Here is a 690-nt window from a genome sequence, read left to right as displayed (position 1 = left end):
TTCGTTCAAAACCTAAGTCCAGACATCAGGCGCATATTTCAGCCGATCTCGGCGCGTTAAGTCCCGACTTCGGGCGCTTTCCCTCGACCCCGCCACCCTGGAGGTATTTTTAAGCGTTCAAAACCTAAGTCCAAACATCCAGGCGCATCTCACAGCCCGATCTCGGCGCGTTAAGCCCACTTCACGGGCGCTTTCCCTCGACCCCGCCACCCGGAGTATTTTTAAGCGTTCAAAACCTAAGTCCAAACATCCAGGCGCATCTCACAGCCGATCTCGGAGCGCGTTAAGCCCCACTTCACGGCGCTTTTCCCCTGCGACCCCGCCACGGTATTTTTAGCGTTCAAAACCTAAGTCCAGACATCCAGGCGCATCTCACAGCGATCTCGGCGCGTTACGCCCCACTTCACGGGCGCTTTCCCCTCGACCCCGCCACCCGGAGTATTTTTAAGCGTTCAAAACCTAAGTCCAAACATCCAGGCGCATCTCACAGCGATCTCGGCGCGTTAAGCCCCACTTCACGGGCGCTTTCCCACTCGACCCCGCCACCCGGAGGTATTTTTAAGCGTTCAAAACCTAAGTCCAAACATCCAGGCGCATCTCACAGCCGATCTCGGCGCGTTAAGCCCCACTTCACGGGCGCTCCCACTCGACCCCCGCCACCCGGAGGTATTTTTAAGCGTTCAAAACCTA

The sequence above is a fragment of the Puntigrus tetrazona genome, unplaced genomic scaffold, assembly GCF_018831695.1.
Source record: "Puntigrus tetrazona isolate hp1 unplaced genomic scaffold, ASM1883169v1 S000000003, whole genome shotgun sequence".
Taxonomy (NCBI): Eukaryota; Metazoa; Chordata; class Actinopteri; order Cypriniformes; family Cyprinidae; genus Puntigrus; species Puntigrus tetrazona.
Note: the sequence above shows the minus strand (reverse complement) of the source record.